Below are 12,634 nucleotides of genomic sequence, written 5' to 3'. Positions count from 1 at the left end.
AGGAAAGAGTTCAGTTTAGGGTTTAAAACCCTAATACTGACTAAAGGAAAAGAGTTCAGTTTAGGGTTTAAAACTCTAATGCTAACTAAAGGAAAGAGTTCAGTTCAGGGTTGGAACCCTAATGTTGACTAAATGGAAAAAGTTCAATTTAGGGTTTAAAACCCTAATGTTGACTAAAGGGAAAAGTTCAGTTTAGGGTTTAAAACCCTAATGCTGACTAAGGGGGAGAGTTCAATTTAGGGTTTAAAACCCTAATGCTGACTGAATGGAAAAAGTTCAGTTTAAGGTTTAAAACTCTAATGTTGACTAAAGGGAAAAAGTTCAGTTTAGGGTTTAAAACTCTAATGCTGACTAAAGGGGAGAGTTCAATTTAGGGTTTAAAACCCTAATGCTGACTGAATGGAAAAAGTTCAGTTTAGTGTTTAAAACCCTAATGCTGACTAAAGGAAAGAGTTCAGTTTAAGGTTTAAAACCCTAATGCTGACTGAATGGAAAAATTCAGTTTAGGGTTTAAAACCCTAATGCTGACTAAAGGGAAAAAGTTCAGTTTAGGGTTTAAAACCCTAATGCTAACTAAGGGAAAAGAGTTCAGTTTAGGGTTTAAAACCCTAATGCTGACTAAAGGGAAAAAGTTAAGTTTAGGGTTTAAAACCCTAATGCTGACTAAAGGAAAGAGATCAGTTTAGGGTTTAAAACCCTAATGCTGACTAAAGGAAAAGAGTTCAGTTTAGGGTTTAAAACCCTAATGCTGACTAAAGGAAAAGTTCAGTTTAGGGATTAAAACCCTAATGCTGACTAAAGGAAAGAGTTCAGTTTAGGGTTTAAAACCCTAATGCTGACTAAAGGAAAAGTTCAGTTTAGGGTTTAAAACCCTAATGCTGACTAAAGGAAAAGTTCAGTTTAGGATTTAAAACCCTAATGCTGACTAAAGGAAAAAGTTCAGTTTAGGGTTTAAAACCCTAATGCTGACTAAAGGAAAAGTTCAGTTTAGGGTTTAAAACCCTAATGCTGACTAAAGGAAAGAGTTCAGTTTAGAGTTTAAAACCCTAATGCTGACTGAAGGAAAGAGTTCAGTTCAGGGTTTAGGGTTTAAAACCCTAATGCTAACTGAAGGAAAAGTTCAGTTTAGGGTTTAAAACCCTAATGCTGCCTGAAGGAAAGAGTTCAGTTTAGGGTTTAAAACCCTAATGTTGACTGAAGGAAAGAGTTCAGTTCAGGGTTTAAAACCCTAATGCTGACTAAAGGAAAAGTTCAGTTTATGGTTTAAAACCCTAATGCTGACTAAAGGAAAAGAGTTCAGTTTAGGGTTTAAAACCCTAATGCTGACTAAATGGAAAAAGTTCAGTTTAGGGTTTAAAACCCTAATGCTGACTAAAGGAAAGAGTTCAGTTTAGGGTTTAAAACCCTAATGCTGACTAAAGGAAAAAAGTTCAGTTTAGGGTTTAAAACCCTAATGCTGACTAAAGGAAAAGTTCAGTTTAGGGTTTAAAACCCTAATGCTGACTAAAGGAAAGAGTTCAGTTTAGGGTTTAAAACCCTAATGTTGACTAAAGGAAAGAGTTCAGTTTAGGGTTTAAAACCCTAATGCTGACTAAAGGAAAAGTTCAGTTTAGAGTTTAAAACCCTAATGCTGACTAAAGGAAAGAGTTCAGTTTAGGGTTTAAAACCCTAATGCTGACTGAAGGAAAGAGTTCAGTTCAGGGTTTAAAACCCTAATGCTGACTAAAGGAAAAGTTCAGTTTAGGGTTTAAAACACTAATGCTGACTAAAGGAAAAGAGTTCAGTTTAGGGTTTAAAACCCTAATGCTGACTAAAGGGAAAAAGTTCAGTTTAGGGTTTAAAACCCTAATGCTGACTAAAGGAAAGAGTTCAGTTTAGGGTTTAAAACCCTAATACTGACTAAAGGAAAAGAGTTCAGTTTAGGGTTTAAAACTCTAATGCTAACTAAAGGAAAGAGTTCAGTTCAGGGTTGGAACCCTAATGTTGACTAAATGGAAAAAGTTCAATTTAGGGTTTAAAACCCTAATGTTGACTAAAGGGAAAAGTTCAGTTTAGGGTTTAAAACCCTAATGCTGACTAAGGGGGAGAGTTCAATTTAGGGTTTAAAACCCTAATGCTGACTGAATGGAAAAAGTTCAGTTTAAGGTTTAAAACTCTAATGTTGACTAAAGGGAAAAAGTTCAGTTTAGGGTTTAAAACTCTAATGCTGACTAAAGGGGAGAGTTCAATTTAGGGTTTAAAACCCTAATGCTGACTGAATGGAAAAAGTTCAGTTTAGTGTTTAAAACCCTAATGCTGACTAAAGGAAAGAGTTCAGTTTAAGGTTTAAACCCCTAATGCTGACTGAATGGAAAAATTCAGTTTAGGGTTTAAAACCCTAATGCTGACTAAAGGGAAAAAGTTCAGTTTAGGGTTTAAAACCCTAATGCTAACTAAAGGAAAAGAGTTCAGTTTAGGGTTTAAAACCCTAATGCTGACTAAAGGGAAAAAGTTCAGTTTAGGGTTTAAAACCCTAATGCTGACTAAAGGAAAGAGATCAGTTTAGGGTTTAAAACCCTAATGCTGACTAAAGGGAAAGAGTTCAGTTTAGGGTTTAAAACCCTAATGCTGACTAAAGGAAAAGTTCAGTTTAGGGATTAAAACCCTAATGCTGACTAAAGGAAAGAGTTCAGTTTAGGGTTTAAAACCCTAATGCTGACTAAAGGAAAAGTTCAGTTTAGGATTTAAAACCCTAATGCTAACTGAAGGAAAAGTTCAGTTTAGGGTTTAAAACCCTAATGCTGCCTGAAGGAAAAGTTCAGTTTAGGGTTTAAAACCCTAATGCTGACTAAAGGAAAAGTTCAGTTTAGAGTTTAAAACCCTAATGCTGACTAAAGGAAAAGTTCAGTTTAGGGTTTAAAACCATAATGCTGACTAAAGGAAAATATCAGTTTAGGGTTTAAAACCCTAATGCTGACTGAAGGAAAGAGTTAAGTTCAGGGTTTAAAACCCTAATGCTGACTGAAGGAAAGAGTTCAGTTCAGGGTTTAAAACCCTAATGCTGACTGAAAGAAAGAGTTCAGTTCAGGGTTTAAAACCCTAATGCTGACTGAAGGAAAGAGTTCAGTTCAGGGTTTAAAACCCTAATGCTGACTAAAGGAATAGTTCAGTTTTGGGTTTAAAACCCTAATGCTGACTAAAAGAAAGAGTTCAGTTTAGGGTTTAAACCCCTAATGCTGACTAAAGGAAAAGATCAGTTTAGGGTTTAAAACCCTAATGCTGACTAAATGGAAAGTTCAGTTTAGGGTTTAAAACCCTAATGCTGACTAAAGGAAAATTTTAGTTTAGGGTTTAAAACCTTAATGCTGACTAAAGGAAAGAGTTCAGTTCAGGGTTTAAAACCCTAATGCTGACTAAAGGAAAGAGTTCAGTTTAGGGTTTAAAACCCTAATGCTGACTAAAGGAAAGAGTTCAGTTTAGGGTTTAAAGCCCTAATGCTGACTAAAGGAAAAAGTTCAGTTTAGGGTTTAAAACCCTAATGCTGACTAAAGGAAAAGTTCAGTTTAGGGTTTAAAACCTTAATGCTGACTAAAGGAAAGAGTTTAGTTTAGGGTTTAAAACCCTAATGCTGACTGAAGGAAAGAGTTCAGTTCAGGGTTTAAAACCCTAATGCTGACTGAAGGAAAAGTTCAGTTTAGGGTTTAAAACCCTAATGCTGACTAAAGGAAAGAGTTCAGTTTAGGGTTTAAAACCCTAATGCTGACTGAAGGAAAGAGTTCAGTTCAGGGTTTAAAACCCTAATGTTGACTAAAGGAAAAGTTCAGTTTAGGGTTTAAAACACTAATGCTGACTAAAGGAAAAAGTTCAGTTTAGGGTTTAAAACCCTAATGCTGACTAAAGGAAAAAGTTCAGTTTAGGGTTTAAAACCCTAATGCTGACTAAAGGAAAAAGTTCAGTTTAGGGTTTAAAACCCTAATGCTGACTAAAGGAAAAGTTCAGTTTAGGGTTTAAAACCCTAATGCTGACTAAAGGAAAGAGTTCAGTTAGGGTTTAAAACCCTAATGCTGACTGAAGGAAAGAGTTCAGTTCAGGGTTTAAAACCCTAATGCTGACTAAAGGAATAGTTCAGTTTTGGGTTTAAAACCCTAATGCTGACTAAAAGAAAGAGTTCAGTTTAGGGTTTAAACCCCTAATGCTGACTAAAGGAAAAGATCAGTTTAGGGTTTAAAACCCTAATGCTGACTAAAGGAAAGAGTTCAGTTTAGGGTTTAAAACCCTAATGCTGACTAAAGGGAAAGTTCAGTTTAGGGTTTAAAACCCTAATGCTGACTAAAGGAAAATTTTAGTTTAGGGTTTAAAACCTTAATGCTGACTAAAGGAAAGAGTTCAGTTCAGGGTTTAAAACTCTAATGCTGACTAAAGGAAAGAGTTCAGTTTAGGGTTTAAAACCCTAATGCTGACTAAAGGAAAGAGTTCAGTTTAGGGTTTAAAACTCTAATGCTGACTAAAGGAAAAAGTTCAGTTTAGGGTTTAAAACCCTAATGCTGACTAAAGGAAAAGTTCCGTTTAGGGTTTAAAACCCTAATGCTGACTAAAGGAAAGAGTTCAGTTTAGGGTTTAAAACCCTAATGCTGACTAAAGGAAAAAAGTTCAGTTTAGGGTTTAAAACCCTAATGCTGACTAAAGAAAAGAGTTCAGTTTAGGGTTTAAAACCCTAATGCTGACTAAAGGAAAAGTTCAGTTTAGGGTTTAAAACCCTAATGCTGACTAAAGGAAAAGTTCAGTTTAGGGTTTAAAACCCTAATGTTGACTAAATGGGAAAAGTTCAGTTTAGGGTTGGAGCCCTAATGCTGACTAACAGACAATGCTCAGTTCAGGGTTGGATCCCTGATGCTGGCTAAATGGAAAAGTTCAACTTAGGGATCGGAGTCCTAAATTGGGAGGATTGCCAGGTTATGCTGGAAAGGGTCTACGGGTTATGCCGGGAAGATTCATCGGGTTAGGCCGGAAAAGGAAAAGAGTCCTCGGGTTATGCCGGGGAAGTCATCGGGTTATGCCGGGAAAGGGAAAGAGTCCTCGGGTTATGCCGGGGAAATCATCGGGTTATGCCGGAAAAGGGAAAGCGGTCCCTGGGTTATGCCAGGGAGGTCCACGGGTTATGCCGGGAAAGGGAAAGAGTCCTCGGGTTATGCCGGGGAAATCATCGGGTTATGCCGGAAAAGGAAAAAAGTCCTCGGGTTATGCCGGGGATTTGGATAGAAAAAGCTCTTTGGGTTATGCCAGGGAGATCCATGGTTTATACCGGGATAATTGAGGAATGAGGTCCTATGCTACCATGCTTTGTTTTTCTTTTGGGCTTTTCATTTTTATTTCTTGTCTTCTTTCTTTTCTTTGGTTTTCCTTTATATATATATTTTTATTATTATTATTTATTTATTTTTCAAAAATGCATGAAAGAATTCCGGGGAAACTTACTTTTGGTCGTTTTCCCGCTGCAAAGCTGTTTCAACGCTCGCGCGCTTCATTTCTTTCGGGTTGTACCTGCCTTTTGCATGGTTGCTTTGGATTGCACCTGTTTTTGGTTGTTCTCCCATCGCACAGCTGGTTCAATGCTCGCGCATTTCACGTCTTTCGGGCTGTACCTACCTCTTGCATGGTTGAAGAAGTGGCCCAATTCGATTTTTCTTTGTATTTTTGTTCTTTCTTTTCTTCTTTTATTTTCTAAAACTAAATTATAAAAATACTTAAATTATTATTAAGAACTAAATTAAGTTATAAAAGCGCAAATTAACTCCCAATAACAATTAACGCACAATTAAGTAATAATTAAGCATAAAATTGTTCATTTGGACATTAAATGCTAAAAATGCAAAAGATGCCTATTTTTGTAATTTTTAATTTTTGTAAAACTAATTTAATTACTAACAATTGTAGAATTAAATCCTACATGCAAAATGCGACATATTTTTGTATATTTTTTATTAATTTAACAAATAAACAAACACAGACAAATACAAACAATTATCCAAAAATATCATAAAATCTCACAAAATTGCACACCAAGAAAAATCATTTTATTTGAATTTTTTTGGGAGTGATTCTCATATAGGGAAAAAATCACGTGCTTACAGCTGCCCCTCTTTGCCCGAAGACACGAAGTGTTTTTGCGCAAAGATAAAGTGAGCGATTTTTGCCCATCCGAGTACTCCGTGTGAAGCATTTTTTTAAAAAAAGATTTAACCGAACCTTTGCTTTAAAGGTTTCCTACATATCCCTGGCTAAAGGGGAATCAGGTTAATGTAGTTCGGGAAGTTTTGGTAGCTGGGACTACCGTGGGACTGCAATACTTGTTGTTACTGTTGTTGTTGCTACTACCGCTTTACTGACCGCCTTATTACAACTAAAGGAAATTGAAACTGAACTAACTATTTATGCCTGCCAATCGCTAGTTACAAAATTCCTATCTATAATTCTTTTGCAACTTGATCTTGGGTCTTAGCTGATTCTGCTTGTAGACTTCGATCTGAATCTTGATGCTTGCAAGTTGTAGGCGCTTGTTTATTTCTGCAGTATTGAATGAAACGGGATTGGCGGAGCTCGGGAATTTGATCCAATTTTTGAGCGACCTGCCCTTTGTTTGTTCCAATATGTGGGAACGTCTCTTCTTTTTTTTTGTTCTTTTCTTGGTCGAGACTCATCTCGTGGGTCGCCGTGATCCATGCGTTTCGAGGTCAGACCTGCGGGGAAAAACAAACGGACGAAATTTTCTGCCCCAGTTCTACTAGGAAAATTTCGTGAGTCAGTTGCCAGGAAATTTATAGAATTGATGAAGGGATTGGAAAATTCTGGTCTACAAAATGCAACTCCGGGATTGGATCCCTAATATTGCCAAAAGGTAAAAAATGCTCAGTTCAGGGTCGGATCCCTAATGCTGGCTAAATGAAAAAAGTTCAGTTCAGGGTTGGAACCCAGATGCTGACTGAATGGAAAGAGTTCAGTTCAGGGTTGGAGCCCTGATGCTGACTGAAGGGAAAGAGTTCAGTGTAGAGTTTAAAACCCTAACGCTGTCTAAAGGGAAAGTTCAGTTTAGAGTTTAAAACCCTAATGCTGACTAAAGGAAAGAGTTCAGTTTAGGGTTTAAAACCCTAATGCTGACTGAAGGAAAGAGTTCAGTTCAGGGTTTAAAACCCTAATGCTGACTAAAGGAAAAGTTCAGTTTAGGGTTTAAAACACTAATGCTGACTAAAGGAAAAGAGTTCAGTTTAGGGTTTAAAACCCTAATGCTGACTAAAGGGAAAAAGTTCAGTTTAGGGTTTAAAACCCTAATGCTGACTAAAGGAAAGAGTTCAGTTTAGGGTTTAAAACCCTAATACTGACTAAAGGAAAAGAGTTCAGTTTAGGGTTTAAAACCCTAATGCTAACTAAAGGAAAGAGTTCAGTTCAGGGTTTAAAACCCTAATGCTGACTAAAGGAAAAAGTTCAGTTTAGGGTTTAAAACCCTAATGCTGACTAAAGGAAAAAGTTCAGTTTAGGGTTTAAAACCCTAATGCTGACTAAAGGAAAAGTTCAGTTTAGGGTTTAAAACCCTAATGCTGACTAAAGGAAAGAGTTCAGTTTAGGGTTTAAAACCCTAATGTTGACTAAAGGAAAAGTTCAGTTTAGGGTTTAAAACCCTAATGCTGACTAAAGGAAAAGTTCAGTTTAGGGTTTAAAACCATAATGCTGACTAAAGGAAAATATCAGTTTAGGGTTTAAAACCCTAATGCTGACTGAAGGAAAGAGTTAAGTTCAGGGTTTAAAACCCTAATGCTGACTGAAGGAAAGAGTTCAGTTCAGGGTTTAAAACCCTAATGCTGACTGAAAGAAAGAGTTCAGTTCAGGGTTTAAAACCCTAATGCTGACTGAAGGAAAGAGTTCAGTTCAGGGTTTAAAACCCTAATGCTGACTAAAGGAATAGTTCAGTTTTGGGTTTAAAACCCTAATGCTGACTAAAAGAAAGAGTTCAGTTTAGGGTTTAAACCCCTAATGCTGACTAAAGGAAAAGATCAGTTTAGGGTTTAAATCCATAATGCTGACTAAAGGGAAAGTTCAGTTTAGGGTTTAAAACCCTAATGCTGACTAAAGGAAAATTTTAGTTTAGGGTTTAAAACCTTAATGCTGACTAAAGGAAAGAGTTCAGTTCAGGGTTTAAAACCCTAATGCTGACTAAAGGAAAGAGTTCAGTTTAGGGTTTAAAACCCTAATGCTGACTAAAGGAAAGAGTTCAGTTTAGGGTTTAAAGCCCTAATGCTGACTAAAGGAAAAAGTTCAGTTTAGGGTTTAAAACCCTAATGCTGACTAAAGGAAAAGTTCAGTTTAGGGTTTAAAACCTTAATGCTGACTAAAGGAAAGAGTTTAGTTTAGGGTTTAAAACCCTAATGCTGACTGAAGGAAAGAGTTCAGTTCAGGGTTTAAAACCCTAATACTGACTGAAAGAAAAGTTCAGTTTAGGGTTTAAAACCCTAATGCTGACTAAAGGAAAGAGTTCAGTTTAGGGTTTAAAACCCTAATGCTGACTGAAGGAAAGAGTTCAATTCAGGGTTTAAAACCCTAATACTGACTAAAGGAAAAGTTCAGTTTAGGGTTTAAAACACTAATGCTGACTAAAGGAAAAGAGTTCAGTTTAGGGTTTAAAACCCTAATGCTGACTAAAGGGAAAAAGTTCAGTTTAGGGTTTAAAACCCTAATGCTGACTAAAGGAAAAAGTTCAGTTTAGGGTTTAAAACCCTAATGCTGACTAAATGAAAAGTTCAGTTTAGGGTTTAAAACCCTAATGTTGACTAAAGGAAAAAGTTCAGTTTAGGGTTTAAAACCCTAATGCTGACTGAAGGAAAGAGTTCAGTTCAGGGTTTAAAACCCTAATGCTGACTAAAGGAATAGTTCAGTTTTGGGTTTAAAACCCTAATGCTGACTAAAAGAAAGAGTTCAGTTTAGGGTTTAAACCCCTAATGCTGACTAAAGGAAAAGATCAGTTTAGGGTTTAAAACCCTAATGCTGACTAAAGGAAAAGTTCAGTTTAGGGTTTAAAACCCTAATGCTGACTAAATGGAAAAAGTTCAGTTTAGGGTTTAAAACCCTAATGCTGACTAAAGGAAAGAGTTCAGTTTAGGGTTTAAAACCCTAATGCTGACTAAAGGAAAAAAGTTCAGTTTAGGGTTTAAAACCCTAATGCTGACTAAAGGAAAAGTTCAGTTTAGGGTTTAAAACCCTAATGCTGACTAAAGGAAAGAGTTCAGTTTAGGGTTTAAAACCCTAATGTTGACTAAAGGAAAGAGTTCAGTTTAGGGTTTAAAACCCTAATGCTGACTAAAGGAAAAGTTCAGTTTAGAGTTTAAAACCCTAATGCTGACTAAAGGAAAGAGTTCAGTTTAGGGTTTAAAACCCTAATGCTGACTGAAGGAAAGAGTTCAGTTCAGGGTTTAAAACCCTAATGCTGACTAAAGGAAAAGTTCAGTTTAGGGTTTAAAACACTAATGCTGACTAAAGGAAAAGAGTTCAGTTTAGGGTTTAAAACCCTAATGCTGACTAAAGGGAAAAAGTTCAGTTTAGGGTTTAAAACCCTAATGCTGACTAAAGGAAAGAGTTCAGTTTAGGGTTTAAAACCCTAATGCTGACTAAAGGAAAGAGTTCAGTTTAGGGTTTAAAACCCTAATGCTGACTAAAGGAAAAGTTCAGTTTAGGGTTTAAAACCCTAATGCTGACTAAAGGAAAGAGTTCAGTTTAGGGTTTAAAACCCTAATGCTGACTAAAGGAAAAGTTCAGTTTAGGGTTTAAAACCCTAATGCTGACTAAAGGAAAGAGTTCAGTTTAGGGTTTAAAACCCTAATGCTGACTAAAGGAAAGAGTTCAGTTTAGGGTTTAAAACCCTAATGCTGACTAAAGGAAAGAGTTCAGTTTAGGGTTTAAAACCCTAATGCTGACTGAAAGAAAGAGTTTAGTTCAGGGTTTAAAACCCTAATGCTGACTGAAGGAAAGAGTTCAGTTCAGGGTTTAAAACCCTAATGCTGACTAAAGGAAAAAGTTCAGTTTAGGGTTTAAAACCCTAATGCTGACTAAAAGAAAAAGTTCAGTTTAGGGTTTAAAACCCTAATGCTGACTAAAGGAAAAGTTCAGTTTAGGGTTTAAAACCCTAATGCTGACTAAAGAAAAGAGTTCAGTTTAGGGTTTAAAACCCTAATGCTGACTAAAGGAAAAGTTCAGTTTAGAGTTTAAAACCCTAATGCTGACTAAAGGAAAAGTTCAGTTTAGGGTTTAAAACCTTAATGCTGACTAAAGGAAAATATCAGTTTAGGGTTTAAAACCCTAATGCTGACTGAAGGAAAGAGTTAAGTTCAGGGTTTAAAACCCTAATGCTGACTGAAGGAAAGAGTTCAGTTCAGGGTTTAAAACCCTAATGCTGACTGAAAGAAAGAGTTTAGTTCAGGGTTTAAAACCCTAATGCTGACTGAAGGAAAGAGTTCAGTTCAGGGTTTAAAACCCTAATGCTGACTAAAGGAATAGTTCAGTTTTGGGTTTAAAACCCTAATGCTGACTAAAAGAAAGAGTTCAGTTTAGGGTTTAAACCCCTAATGCTGACTAAAGGAAAAGATCAGTTTAGGGTTTAAAACCCTAATGCTGACTAAAGGGAAAGTTCAGTTTAGGGTTTAAAACCCTAATGCTGACTAAAGGAAAATTTTAGTTTAGGGTTTAAAACCTTAATGCTGACTAAAGGAAAGAGTTCAGTTCAGGGTTTAAAACCCTAATGCTGACTAAAGGAAAGAGTTCAGTTTAGGGTTTAAAACCCTAATGCTGACTAAAGGAAAGAGTTCAGTTTAGGGTTTAAAGCCCTAATGCTGACTAAAGGAAAAAGTTCAGTTTAGGGTTTAAAACCCTAATGCTGACTAAAGGAAAAGTTCAGTTTAGGGTTTAAAACCTTAATGCTGACTAAAGGAAAGAGTTTAGTTTAGGGTTTAAAACCCTAATGCTGACTGAAGGAAAGAGTTCAGTTCAGGGTTTAAAACCCTAATGCTGACTGAAGGAAAAGTTCAGTTTAGGGTTTAAAACCCTAATGCTGACTAAAGGAAAGAGTTCAGTTTAGGGTTTAAAACCCTAATGCTGACTGAAGGAAAGAGTTCAGTTCAGGGTTTAAAACCCTAATGCTGACTAAAGGAAAAGTTCAGTTTAGGGTTTAAAACACTAATGCTGACTAAAGGAAAAGAGTTCAGTTTAGGGTTTAAAACCCTAATGCTGACTAAAGGGAAAAAGTTCAGTTTAGGGTTTAAAACCCTAATGCTGACTAAAGGAAAAAGTTCAGTTTAGGGTTTAAAACCCTAATGCTGACTAAAGGAAAAGTTCAGTTTAGGGTTTAAAACCCTAATGCTGACTAAAGGAAAGAGTTCAGTTAGGGTTTAAAACCCTAATGCTGACTGAAGGAAAGAGTTCAGTTCAGGGTTTAAAACCCTAATGCTGACTAAAGGAATAGTTCAGTTTTGGGTTTAAAACCCTAATGCTGACTAAAAGAAAGAGTTCAGTTTAGGGTTTAAACCCCTAATGCTGACTAAAGGAAAAGATCAGTTTAGGGTTTAAAACCCTAATGCTGACTAAAGGAAAGAGTTCAGTTTAGGGTTTAAAACCCTAATGCTGACTAAAGGGAAAGTTCAGTTTAGGGTTTAAAACCCTAATGCTGACTAAAGGAAAATTTTAGTTTAGGGTTTAAAACCTTAATGCTGACTAAAGGAAAGAGTTCAGTTCAGGGTTTAAAACTCTAATGCTGACTAAAGGAAAGAGTTCAGTTTAGGGTTTAAAACCCTAATGCTGACTAAAGGAAAGAGTTCAGTTTAGGGTTTAAAACCCTAATGCTGACTAAAGGAAAAAGTTCAGTTTAGGGTTTAAAACCCTAATGCTGACTAAAGGAAAAGTTCAGTTTAGGGTTTAAAACCCTAATGCTGACTAAAGGAAAGAGTTCAGTTTAGGGTTTAAAACCCTAATGCTGACTAAAGGAAAACGTTCAGTTTAGGGTTTAAAACCCTAATGCTGACTAAAGAAAAGAGTTCAGTTTAGGGTTTAAAACCCTAATGCTGACTAAAGGAAAAGTTCAGTTTAGGGTTTAAAACCCTAATGCTGACTAAAGGAAAAGTTCAGTTTAGGGTTTAAAACCCTAATGTTGACTAAATGGGAAAAGTTCAGTTTAGGGTTGGAGCCCTAATGCTGACTAACAGACAATGCTCAGTTCAGGGTTGGATCCCTGATGCTGGCTAAATGGAAAAGTTCAACTTAGGGATCGGAGTCCTAAATTGGGAGGATTGCCAGGTTATGCTGGAAAGGGTCTACGGGTTATGCCGGGAAGATTCATCAGGTTAGGCCGGAAAAGGAAAAGAGTCCTCGGGTTATGCCGGGGAAGTCATCGGGTTATGCCGGGAAAGGGAAAGAGTCCTCGGGTTATGCCGGGGAAATCATCGGGTTATGCCGGAAAAGGGAAAGCGGTCCCTGGGTTATGCCAGGGAGGTCCACGGGTTATGCCGGGAAAGGGAAAGAGTCCTCGGGTTATGCCGGGGAAATCATCGGGTTATGCCGGAAAAGGAAAAAAGTCCTCGGGTTATGCCGGGGATTTGGATAGAAAAAGCTCTTTGGGTTATGC

The sequence above is a fragment of the Nicotiana sylvestris genome, chromosome 10 (assembly GCF_000393655.2).
Source record: "Nicotiana sylvestris chromosome 10, ASM39365v2, whole genome shotgun sequence".
NCBI lineage: Eukaryota > Viridiplantae > Streptophyta > Magnoliopsida > Solanales > Solanaceae > Nicotiana > Nicotiana sylvestris.
This window is presented reverse-complemented; position numbering follows the sequence as displayed.